The sequence below is a fragment of the Eulemur rufifrons genome, chromosome 7, assembly GCF_041146395.1.
Source record: "Eulemur rufifrons isolate Redbay chromosome 7, OSU_ERuf_1, whole genome shotgun sequence".
NCBI classification, from domain to species: domain Eukaryota; kingdom Metazoa; phylum Chordata; class Mammalia; order Primates; family Lemuridae; genus Eulemur; species Eulemur rufifrons.
In genome coordinates this window covers 83,321,429-83,333,961 of record NC_090989.1, presented here as the reverse complement: position 1 = coordinate 83,333,961, position 12,533 = coordinate 83,321,429, and the positions used below count along the sequence as shown (strand labels likewise).

The window sequence follows — 12,533 nt, the reverse complement described above, 5'->3', positions numbered from 1 at the left end:
AAGCGTGTACATTGTGATTCAACTTATATGAAGTTAAGAATCTACAAAACTGATGTATTTTCAGAAACCAAAATGTGATTGGGGGCAGAGAGAGAAATTAATTGGAAAAGAGCATGACAGAATATTCTAGGATAATAGAAATGTTATATATCTTGTTTTGTGTGGTGGTTACATGGATGTAAAAAGTTGTCAAAAGTCATCAGACTTAATGCTTAATATAGTTCATTGTTAATTTTTTTTTTTTTTAAATATGGAACACTTCACGAATTTGCGTGTCATCCTTGCGCAGGGGCCATAGCTAATCTTCTCTGTATCGTTCCAATTTTAATATATGTGCTGCCGAAGCGAGCACAGTTCATTGTTAATTATACTTTGATTAAAAATAACTACTGAGGAACATTGCAAAATAGGTGGAAATACATACTTGAATAAAAAAAAAACTTTGTAAAAATGTCAGTTTTCCCTAAATTAGTGTAAATCAAAGTGTTCTCAATCGAAATACCAACAAGTTTTGCCTTGATCTTTGTTTTTGAACTTAATAAAATATTCTCAAGTTCACCTGGAATTACAAACCAAGTTTAATGAGACTGTGAAAGGAATTTAGAGAATTTGGGCTGAATTTAAAGGATGAGTATGACTGAATTGGCAACAAATGGAAATAGAGGTAAAAGAAATATCATGGACACTATTTACAAAGGCAAAGAAAACTGTAAAGGGAAAAGATTGATCCAGTAATATTAGAGCTAGAAATGTTGGGAAAAAAGAGTAAGAACAGTGCATAGTTACGGTGAAGCTTTGAGGCTGAGGTGTTTTCTAAGATACTAGGGATTCACCATATTTTTATTGCATAATGGTATAATTAGATATGTGTTTTAGGTAGCCAGTTCAGTGATGCTATGGATAATGAGATGAGGGGGGAAGAAATTGAATACTGTGTACTTTCAGGGCTTTTTGCTGTAGTTCATACTGCACACTTAACCTACTATGCCCTTCTCATTCTGTACCTGTCAAATCCTTTTTATTCATTATGTGCCTCTCCCTTAAACAAGTACACACACACACACACACATTCTCCTATAATAACTGCATTCTGTCTTGTAGATTGTAAGGTTAATAAAGGCTGTAACTGTCCTTTCCCCCTTCATTTGTACATACATATGAATATTTTTCTCTTCTTTTTCCATCACCCATCCCTTCACTTCAACTGTCAGTGTCTTATTGATAGCAGTTACTTAGGGAATGCTTATTGAACTAGAGACTCCATATGAGAACTCTTTAGAGTCTAAGAGTGATAGAGAAAGATTGAAAAAAAAAGTGATGAATTTGAGGGTGATTTAGTGGGCAGAAGTGACATCATGCAAGAGAGGAGTTGAAAACCCTAAAGGTTCTAACTGTGGAGATTGAGAAAGTGGTGATGTCATGAAGAATGCCCACATGTGAGTAATAAGCAGAGTAAGAGGTACCAACAAAAGAGGCAATTAAAGGAGGTCATAAAAAAAATCATAGATTATTTTGACTTTTAATTGGGGAAATCTGGGAAGGAAAGCTTTAAATCATTTATGGCATCAGTATTTCCTTACCTTTGTAACTTTTAAAAAATAATTTTTGTAGATATTTTAAGATAAAATATAAAATGTGAACCTGAGAACTTTTTTACATTTAACATTATGTAAATATCCACTTTTAGAATGTTATTTATGTATACTGCAATGATTTTGTAATAGATGCTCAAGTAGGGAGGGAAGGATAGAAGTGTGAGCTTGTGTGTGTGTGTTGGCCTGGGAAAATGACATCCTGAAAGGACAGAAGAATAAGAGCAATACTGAAAATAGCTAGATTAAAGGTTGTTTTTCTGTCATCACACACCAGATATGGAGAGTAGTAAAAGCAGACAGATGGACAGTTCTGTTAGTTTTGGAGTGTGTGAATAGAGAAAAGAAACATTCTGTTCCTTTTATTGAGAAAAGGAATTTCTAGGCTAAATTACTGGTATCAGTAATAAGTTTCATATTCTGACCAAAGAAACATTTTTTTTACCCTGGGGATAATGACTCATGTTGTTCTCAGAATTTTGCTTTTGTGGAAACTAAAGTGCAGTCATAAATACACACTGTTATTTGGATCTTAGTGCTACTGATACTAGTGTGAGTAAACTGGTGATGGGTAAGAACACTAGTATTATAAACCAGTTGTAACAAAGGAACCAAGCATGTTTTAATTAGCTGATTCCAGAAGATGTGAAAGTAGATTTTTTAAAAAACTATTAATCCAATGGTTGTAATTTTGTGAATTATGCAATAAAAATAGAACCCATAATTTTAGTTTTTTAATACTTCATTATATTGAGGGCTTTTTGTCAAAAGGTAAATTTCTAACTTCTAATATTGACAGTGGAGATAATTTAAAGTATTTTTTCTGTGTCTTTTTTCTTATATCCCTCAGAATTGCTATGAGACCATCAAATTCTAATCACATAGATCATAAGGCAACTGTCAAATAATAGAGATTATTATTTGAAAGTTTATATTCCAGTTTTAACCTTAATCTTGTAGTTTAAGAAATAGAGGTTTGAGTGTGCTCTTTTTGTACCAGAAATCACATCAGGATACTTCATCACACACTCATCCCTGTAAATTACCAGTGTTGCACACATATGTAAGTCTCTGTTAATGTCCTTCACAATGTCTCTCTCCAACCTAAGAACTCTCCCTTCTCTCTTTACTTTAATCTTTGCAATCATTCCCTTTCTTGAATTACCTCTTTAACCACTCCCTAGTGAAGGCTTAGAATTTTAGCTCTTAAAGTTCCCCTTTTCAAACTTTCTTATATCTCCTTCTGTGCCTTTATTTTAATTTCAGCAAAAGTTAGCTAATGAATCATAATGTGTGAAACAGTTGTTGGGATAATAGCTTAATGACTTATGTTAAATAACCAGTTTAAAAGTTTTTATCAGTTGACAGATTTTATAAAGAAGCACTTTAACTCATTAAATTATTATAAGTCATTTATTATTTAACTTTATGCCTTGAGTGGTTAATGACATACATATCATCAATGAATAAAAATGTCAACATTCTACTTACTGATCACTTAATGTTGCTGGTTTTACACAGTTACACCCATTTCTGATTGTCATTCTCATCACTGTCTTTTTTAAGATATAGAAACAATAATATAATTTCTGAGATACTTGGTACATTGTACTATGCCACAAGTGTAAGTAAATAGTAAATGTTTGAAAGGAAAAAATAAAGACCATATACTAGGCTGGGCATGTTGGATCCTATAATCCTAGCATTCTGGGAGGCCGACGTGGGAGGATCACTTGAGGTCAGGAGTTCGAGACCAGCCTGAGCAAGAGTGAGACCCCATCTCTACTAAAAATAGAAAGAATCAGCCGGGCATGGTGGTACGCACCTGTATTCCCAGCTACTCAGGAGGCTGAGGCAGGAGGATTGCTGGAGCCCAGGAGTTTGAGGTTGCTGTGAGCTAGGTTGACACCATGGCAGTCTAGCTCTGGTGACAGAGCGAGACTTTGTCTCCAAAATACATATATATATATATATATATATATGTATATATATATGCTCATATTTCTCTCCCACCATTAAATGAATTCTGAAGTACTTTGCCTATATTGCATTGTTTAAAAAGATTTTTTTTAGAAATATCTGTGTACGTGACTTCACATTGTTGCTATCATTTGTAAAACTGCTTCTCTTCGTATCTTGGCTAGGTTGACACGTGCTGAAATTAAGCTCTCTGATTGCACTTCTGGGAGATCAGTGTTCTTTCCTTGCCAAAAAGCCATCCTACATTACTTCAGGTTTTGTTGTAGTAAAATAGCCCTTTTACTGGAGATCAAATAGTGAAGGATAATAAATCACTATTAAGGTTGTTCAGTAATTGCTTGCAATGAAGTTTTTCATTATTACTAATGTAATACTAGAGCATTCTGTTATTGCCAGAAAATGGGACAGATGGCAAGCAGTTACATCAGAATATAATGTTATTATTTGACCTTTATCATTGAAAAGGCAGTGTTTTTTAAGTCAAGTTTCTACTGTATTTTATGTCTTTCATCCAATGTCATAACATCCCAAATAGAGTTGGGGAGTATTCATTGAACAAATAATACCATATCTTATATTCATTAGAGTGTAATTTGAAGAAAATGGAACATTTTTGCAAGTAGCTCTCTATGGGTTTATCTGATTGAGTTAAATAGAACTGGGAAAAACCTGTTTGGGCCAATAAATTTGGCATTTGAAATGGGCAGGGTAAGAATAGACATTAAGTGATCACCTTAAGTTAAATAAAATTTCAGTGTACTATACATCCTGTGCTTTGTATCTGTAAGAATACCAGTAATATGTTAATATGATATAAGAGGAAAGATAATTTAAGAGATTATAATAATAGCCTCTAAGAAAGGGAATCAGTTCAAGGACATAGGCTGAAATTGTGATATGGGGCAAAAAGATAATAGCAAGGGTAGATAAATAACTAGACAAAAATGTCAGGGACCTGAGAATTGATATGTGATAGATACTCAGTACATCTAGAGCCAGATTGTTTTCAGTGTCTAATCTAATCCTAGTTGTATGTTAAATACTTTGTAAACTGTGTTTTATGACATTGTATTAACTGATGCTTAATTATGTAATGCAAACCATCAGGGACTATGGCTTGGGATGAATGCAATTAAAAGCAAGGTCCTCCTGGCATTTTTGGTAAAAGCTCCTTGGTTAGTGCCTATTTCCACAGCACATAGTACTGAAATTGGAATGACAACAGAAGACTGGCGTGGTCCCTCCCTGTGCAGAATTAATACACACATTCAAGAAGTACTCTGTATTTTAAACTAATCTTTCTATTTGATTCACTTACCAGCAGGCTGTTTTCCTGCTGCAAAGCAAATTGGTGGAGTCCATTTACACCTCCTCCTTAGTCTGTCAGTATTGGCAGAGTCAGGACCATGATCACAGCAGCCCAGTCTAGACCTTGTCATTCAATTTTGAAAATATTGTCCTTGCAACAGCCAAATAGGACAATGATATATGAATGTCTGCTTTGCTCGTTATTTGTGCCTGGGCGTATGTAATCATAGGCACAGACATCATAGCTACAGTGTTGTGACACTTGACCTCAGGAAATAGGGAACGCTGTTAGGGACAGTAGACCATGATGCAGCTTTATGATTGGTCCCTGGTTCTCTTCCCCCCCAGATCAATTTGGCCTTCTGACAAATAGTACAGATAAATTTGTTAAATTTGGAATGTTGAGTTGATCAAAAATGAAAATAATACTCCAAAGCAAAGAGACTTTCTGTAAAATATATCTGGGTACAATTAGGTAAATGTATTGTCTGCTAGTATCCCCAAAGTTTCTAGCTTTATCTTTATTAGACCAGACTAGACTGAAAACCTTCTATTTTGGCATTGTGGTTTGGGTTTTTTTTTTTCCTCTATGAATACAAACTGTTATGTGTAAGAAAATAAAGGAATTGGTTCTACTGAGAAACCTGTAACTGACCCAAGTTTTGCTTTATGATGGCAGTACTATATAAGGTTTTTAAGAAAGACTCATCTTTTCTTCATCATCAAGACAATAAGGTTCATCACTGGGATGCAGGCAAGTTTTAATGCATCTAGATACTAGAGGAGTACCACCAGAAGGAATGGTACTTGAATATAAGTCCCTGTCGTGACCAAGTTATGTCCTCATCCCATGACATAAGGAAATAAGGTAGCCATTACAGAAACAGCTTGCCTTTAGTTTATTATAGGTCTTTAAAAGAATGTCAAGTGAACTAGAGTACAGGTTGCTAGTGTTACCTTTTTCTGGATTCTGTAGAAAAAACAAACTGTTTTTCCTCTGCTCTCATACCACAACAATCAATACTGAAGACTTCTGTGATCCCAGGTCACCAAGCTGTGTGTGGGGATTTCTCCCCACAACAACCAATCAATTCCACAGCAGATTCTTCAGTGGACACCGGCTGCATGTCCTCTGATTCAGTTCACTTCCAATACTATCTACCTGGAGATACTGTCAGATCCAACAGGTTGAGGGCTCAGTCCCACAATACTGCCCCCTCCCCCGCCCCTGTTTCCCATGCCAATCCCCAGCCCCAGGTTGTTTTACCTGTAATCTGACTGGCTATAAATTGGGTATTCCATGACTCCCTCCTTGGGTTTGATTAATTTGCTAGAGTGGCTCATAAAACTAAAGGAAACATGTTTACCAGTTTATTATTGAAGGATATTACAAAGGATATGATGAAGAGATATATAAGGCAAGGCATGTGGGAAGGGGTGCAGAACTTCCATGCCCTCTCTGGGCACTCCACCATCCAGGAAACTCCACGTGTTCAGCTATCCAGAATCTCCTTGAACCCAGTCCTTTTTGGATTTTTATGGAAGTTTCATTAAGTGGCACAATTGATTAAATCATTGGCGATTGGTAATCAACTTAACCTTCAGCTCCTCTCTCCTCCTAGGAGGTTGGGGTGGAGAGTTGGGGCTGAAAGTCCCAATCCTTTAATCTTGCCCCGGTCTTTTTGGTGACCAGCCCCTATCCTGAAGCAGCCTAGGGGCTGTTGCCACCAGTGAACTCATTAGCATACAGAAAAACACTTAGCACCTTGGAGAGTCCCAGGTTTTTAGGAGTTGTATGGCAGAAGGGATAGAGACCAGATATATATCAAAATATCACATAGATGTTCTTAATTTAAGATGTTAATATAGATATTCTTAAACTCTTAATGAACTCATCTAGCTGGGCCCTGGATGATGTGCTCTTTGGTTTCTTCTTTTTCTTTAGGTCACTAGCAGCCAGGAAACAACTATTTTATAAGTCAGCCAAGTTCAGAATGCTGTTAGCTTCATTGTAGCATGAAAGAGTAAAGTTACTTTTGGTGAAGCTCCAGGCTTTTGAAATAAAAAGGAGAGAGAGTTGGTTTTCATACTGACTTTCAGTTGAAAAATAGAGCCCTTGTTATACTTTTTTAAAGAAATGAATTCATCAATCAAGAATGGAACAGTGCATGGCTGGCATCATCCTTGAAGTTCCAAGTAATAGAGGGTTCTTCCTGAAGTATGTGGGATACAAGTCTTGTTTATAAAGGGAAATTACAAAGTACCATGAGCTCCATGTTTGGTTATCATCAGTATAGGGTTTTTTTCCCCAGAATATTATGGGAATACAAACATTTAGATTACATATATTGCCTTTGCACCACCCAGGTCGAAGCTATTAGTACAAGCGTGCCCATCCCTCAGACAGTGCATACCACACCCATTAGGAGCATATATACCCATCCCCCCCAACTGCTTGACACCTGATGAATGTAACTTCCATATGCGCACATAAGTGTTGATCAATTAGTACCAATTTGATGGTGAATACGTGTGGTGCTTGTTTTTCCATTCTTGGGATACTTCACGTAGGAGAATGGGCTCCGGCTCCATCCAGGATAATACAAGAGGTGTTAGTTCACCATTGTTCTTTGTGGCTGAGTAGTACTCCATGGTATACATATACCACATTTTATTAATGCACTCATGTATTTATAGGCACTTGGGTTGTTTCCACATCTTTGCAATTGTGAATTGTACAGCTATAAATATTCGAGTGCAGACGTCTTTATTATAGAATGACTGTTTTTCCTTTGGGTAGATGCCCAGTAGTGGGATTGCTGGATCAAATGGTAGTTCTACTTTGAGTTCTTTGAGGTATCTCCATATTGCTTTCCAGAGAGATTGTACTAGTTTGCAATCCCACCAGCAGTGTATAAGTGTTCCCATCTCTTTGCATCCATGCCATCATTTGTTGTTTTGGGACTTTTTTGTAAAAGCCATTCTCACTAGAGTTAAGTGATATCTCATTGTGGTTTTGATTTGCATTTCCCTGATGATTAGAGATGTTGAGCATTTTTTCATATGTTGGCCATTAGTTTTCTTTTGAAAAGTTTCTGTTCCTGTCCTTTGCCTACTTTTTAATGGAGTTATTTGATTTTTTTTTTTTTTTGCTGATTTTCCTGATTTCTGTATAGATTCTAGTTATCAGCCCTCTATAGCTGCGTAGCATGTGTAGCATGATGTGTAGCTAGATGTGTAGCATGCAAATATTTTCTCCCTTTCTGTAGGTTGTCTATTTGCTCTGATGGTAGTCTCTTTGGCTGTGTAGAAGCTTTTTAATTTGATCAGGTCCCATTTATTTATTTTTGTTGTTGCTGTGATTGCCTTTGGGGTCTTCTTCATAAATTCTTTGCCTAGGCCAATGGAAAGAGTTTTTCCAACATTTTCTTCTAGAATTCTTATGATTTCATGCCTTAGGTTTAAGTCTGTTATCCATTGTGTGTTAATTTTTGTGAGAGGTGAGTGGTGCAGGTCCTGTTTCAGTCTTCTACATGGGGCTGTCACATTTTTCCCAGCACCATTTATTAAATAAAGATTCTTTTCCCCAGTGTATGTTTTTGTCTGCTTTGTCAAAGATCAGATGGCTATGTGAGGATGGTTTTATATCTGGGTTCTCAGTACTGTTCCATTAGTCTATGTCTTTGTTTTTGTGGCAGTACCATGCTGTTTTGGTTACTATAGCCTTGTAGTATAGCTTGAAGTCTGATAAACTGATGCCTCCTAATATGTTCTTTTTGCTTAAGATTGCTTTTGCTATATGGGGTGTTCTCTGGTTCCCCATGAAGCATAGAATTATTTATAAGCTTATTGTGAAAGGTTAAACCTTTAGGACCTTTTCTGTTTGTGTTCCACAGGGGCTAAAATTTTTGCTTAGCAGGAAATTAGAGTAACATTTCAAGAGCCCCTTTGTATTTTGCATTTCCTTTATATTAGACTACACTTCTTTGCTGGGTTCATCTTTTCATTGATCCCATTGGTTAAATTTTCATTGAGGCAATCATGTGCATAGACCTATTTTCACTGCCTTAAGTATACAGTTGGGCCTTAAATGGAGATACAGCTGCCAAACTTAAATTGTTTCTCTCTTTATATAAAAGATACTACCTTATGATTATTTATATAAGTAAAATACCTTTTTTCTAATTAAAAAATTGCCTCCTAACTTATGCCAAATTTTCCTTAAGTATTGCTTCAGTGAACTAAATAATGTCTTACTAAATGTGGGAGATCTATAATATCTGCTATCTCTTTACAGTAAGCCTGAAACTATAAAGTTCTGGCCCCTTTCTGGACACGTGGATCTAGATAACATTGATCCAATAGATAAGAGAGAAGAAAGCTTTATTGAATTTCCATGTTTCAAGCACTATGCTAAGGACTTTACATACATTATCTCATTTAATTTTTATAACATCACTATGAGTTAGTAACTATATTTACTTACCTTTTGCAAGTAAGGAAACTCCCTTCAAATAAACCTACCCCTTTTGAGGAAATCTTAAGAATTGCAGAGTTTTCTCTAGGGTCAATGGAACTGAGGATGATGGAGCACTGATCTGAAATAAAGCAAAACACTCACATTGGACCATTTCTCCTTGGGACTAAACTGAGTTAACATGCATTGTTCTCTTTGCTATTAAATACTAAATGCTTGCATTATTTCAGGACAGGAAATAAATATATATATAAATACATACATACATACATACATACTAAATAATACCATGGCTGAAAAAATCCAGAGATTTCCAAAATGTTTTCAGGCTTCTTGGTTATTCATTTGCTACAGGTGTTAAAGATGTTAAAGCTCAAGTCACTAAGACTCTCTTTGTGGTATAGTTAGCTTTTGTCCTTTTCTTTGGCCAGAAAGAGGCACCCCAATCCTGTCCACCTGTCTTATCAGTACATGCCATTGGTCACAAGGTGGGCTGGTTAATAAAGAGTAATCAAAGAATTAAAGACCAAGTATTCCACTACCAGAAAAAAAGACAAAATGTTAATTTTTTTCATTATAAGTATTAGTCATTCTTTCAGTTCTGTATTTTGAAATCATAATTTACCAAATACTGTCATCTTGATCTAAAAATGTAAATAGGGTTTTTAGAATTGCCTGATTTACAATTGTCTTCTGACTGCCTGCTGCTCATTTTATATGAAACTATGATAATCTGCCTTGACTCCCTCAGGAAGATGAGAAAAATATTTACTAGAAAATTCTTTATCTGTGGAATCATTTGTGTCAAATTATATAATATCATGAATATCTTTTAATATATTTTCCACATTGTTTAACTACATTTGTCTTTCCTCATAATCCTATCTCCCTAACCTTCACCTTTATTAATGTTTAGTCTCCTTTTGAGGCTTAAATTTTAAGAAATTTTAATTTCTCCTATTACACACTACAATTTGAATTTTTAAAGTTCAAATTGAGAAGATCAGTAACTACACATTTCAGGATTTGGTATGGTTTCTTTATATATCTTTTTAAAATTCATGATTTATCTAATCTAAAATCAAATATTTATTAACCCATACTTCAGTTCATTAATGGTTCTTTACCACATTTGATTTTGCTGTTCAAACTGGATTCTTTTAACCCACCTTGTTCACATTTACTGATAATCAAAAGTCTACATTGCTGTAATATTGCTCACCTAGGCCTTAATTATTTGTCATTTTTTTTTAATCCATTAGCACAGATCCTCACTAAGCTCATCCATTAACCTCATAGTAAGGAGCTCTTATATAATACATTAAATCGCTGAAAAGTATTTTCTTTTCTTTTTTTTTTTTGAGATTCTTTTTTTTTTTTTTTTAAAAACAATAGTTTCATATTTTTTTCCCCACCCCCCCTTTCCCGAGTCAGCACCTTCAAGTGTTACCACTCCCCAAACGGTGCGCAATGCACTCATTGTATAGGCATACCCCCATCCCCTCCCCCACCCCCCACCTCAGTCTGATATCCGATTGGTGTCGTTCCCTGAAAAGTATTTTCATAACACCTTTCATAGCACTGTAAATATGAATTTAATAGTGAAAATTAATTGCAGCCCTCACTAAAGGAATTTGAATTTTCTACATACTGGTCATGAGAACTTTATTTTTCACCCTCAAGTTCCAAAGGTCTTTCTTTCTAGCTAAAAGCATGAGTTAAACCTATTTTCTCATGGTCAGTTTGAAAAGGTCAGTGAAGGACAACACTTTGAAAGAAATGGATAATATGCATCCTTCCAAAGCTAGTGTATATTACAGCTGTCCCTCTGGACTCACTCCAGCAACAGCTTAGTGACTCTTAGAGGAAGAGAATTTTAGAGGCCCTAACTAGGGCTCAAAAAATTGTACTGAAGGACACTTCTTCCCAGGTTTCTCCAGTGCAGTGAGATTTGTTTAAAAGCATGCCATCCCTTGAATCCAGTTGGTCTTTGAGAGCTTTTGATTTTCCTTTACCAAGGTATTTTATCCATTTCTTTCTTTCTATTCCTGTTGCTTCCTCTCTTTGTTCCCGCCCTTGTTCCATTTTCCCTGGGATAATTTCCACAATTTAGTTTTTCTACTTATTCTTCTATACTCTAGGATTATAGTGACCCCTCCCAACCCCCCAAAAAAGACTCTATCCTGGAAAAGTTCACAGTCTAGTAGAAAGTCAAACATGGATATAGATCATTTTAATAAGAGTGTGTTAAGGTACGGTAATAGAAATACATGTAAGAAGCAGTGATAATAAGAAAGGGAGTAATTGACTCTAGAATTATTTAAAGTAACTTCAAGTACAGTAAATAAGATGATTGAATTATTAATCCAGATGTTAATCGTGTTGTTTCTGTAGCAAATGTAGAGGGAAGTTTTTGTTCTCCTGTTCTAAATCAGACTGAAGATTCATTTGGTAATTTAAAAATCAGGAAAGCTTATTTTTATTTTCTAGTTAATGAGTGTAGGGGGTGAGAGAACCTTCTCTCTCCCCTCTGGAGCTTCAAAATTTGAGTCTGTGTAATGAACTTTATAGTAGACAGATTAACAGGGGAAAAGGCATGTAAATTTATTATATGCATATGCATAGGGGTCCCACAAAGTATAAGACTCAAAGAGGGGCCAGATGGTTGAAGCTTAAATAGCAGTTTGAACTACAGAAAGAAATAGGGGCTTAAAGGCTCCTGGAGGGTGGTGGTGACAAACTATGGGAGGGTTAGGGGAGGAACTGTACAGTGAACAAAGATTGTCTTACTATGCAGATAAAGTTTCTCAGGTAGCAGCTCTCAGAAGGATAGGTGAAAAGTCTGCTTGGATGTGAGTGTCCTCTCCTGTGATAGTAGTTAATCTTTTCTGGTTAATGTAGATTCCAGGGAGGGGGTTCACAATCACATTCCTTCTGGAAGAACTTCCTTTAGTCAGATAAGGGAAACTTCAGAGAAAGCCCTTTCTTCACTTTGGTAGAGAAAAAGCATGGAGAGACAGGGGTTTAAGGGGAAGGTCAGAGAGACCTTGGTTCTGAAACTGCTTCTTTAAGTTCAAAGTACTCACCATGTCAGAGCACCATACTTTGGAGTATCATTTTCTGAGCCCAAACATAAGCAAATAAAGAGATATAACTGAGGCACAAAACTAAATATT

General features: G+C 35.8%; 1 protein-coding gene and 1 non-coding gene across 2 annotated transcripts in view; one reads left to right on the top strand and one right to left on the bottom strand.

Moving 5' to 3' along the window:
* PIK3CA (phosphatidylinositol-4,5-bisphosphate 3-kinase catalytic subunit alpha) overlaps positions 1–12,533 on the top strand; it is an 84,518-nt gene that overhangs the window by 32,222 nt on the left and 39,763 nt on the right. The gene's annotated exons all lie outside the window — the stretch shown is intronic.
* LOC138388763 (U6 spliceosomal RNA) lies at positions 245–352 on the bottom strand. The gene has a single exon (XR_011234253.1). It is a non-coding gene; the product is annotated as a U6 spliceosomal RNA (small nuclear RNA).